Source organism: Myotis lucifugus, unplaced genomic scaffold (genome assembly GCF_000147115.1).
Source record: "Myotis lucifugus unplaced genomic scaffold, Myoluc2.0 scaffold_232, whole genome shotgun sequence".
Classification (NCBI taxonomy): Eukaryota; Metazoa; Chordata; class Mammalia; order Chiroptera; family Vespertilionidae; genus Myotis; species Myotis lucifugus.
Window position 1 is genome coordinate 1,408,291 of NW_005871280.1, and position 500 is coordinate 1,408,790.

Genomic DNA, 500 nt, shown 5'->3' on the forward strand with positions numbered 1-500 from the left:
TCCTAAACGGACCTTCACTCTCATTTGTCTAAGATGTAATTCGGAATAGCACTCGGAGAAGGACTTCTTTTCTGTTTTGATCCTTTTCAGAGGCTTTTCTTTTCAATGAGATGTAGGGTTGGTAGAATCTTAGTCATCTCCACCATTCTAGGCACTAGAAAGGGCTGTTTACAACATGGCAAGCACCAATGTCTAAACCAGTGGTCGGCAAACTCATTAGTCAACAGAGCCAAATATCAACAGTACAACGATTAAAATTTCTTTTGAGAGCAAAATTTTTTAAACTTAAACTATATAGGTAGGTACATTGCTATTAACTTAATTAGGGTACTCCTAAGGCTTAGGAAGAGCCACTCTCAAGGGGCCAAAGAGCTGCATGTGGCTCGCGAGCCGCAGTTTGCCGACCACTGGTCTAAACCACCAGGATATCCCAGACAGCCACAGAGAGCGCCTCTTACAGGGGAAAACTTATTTCACTGTGGCTTTACTTTTCACTTTCC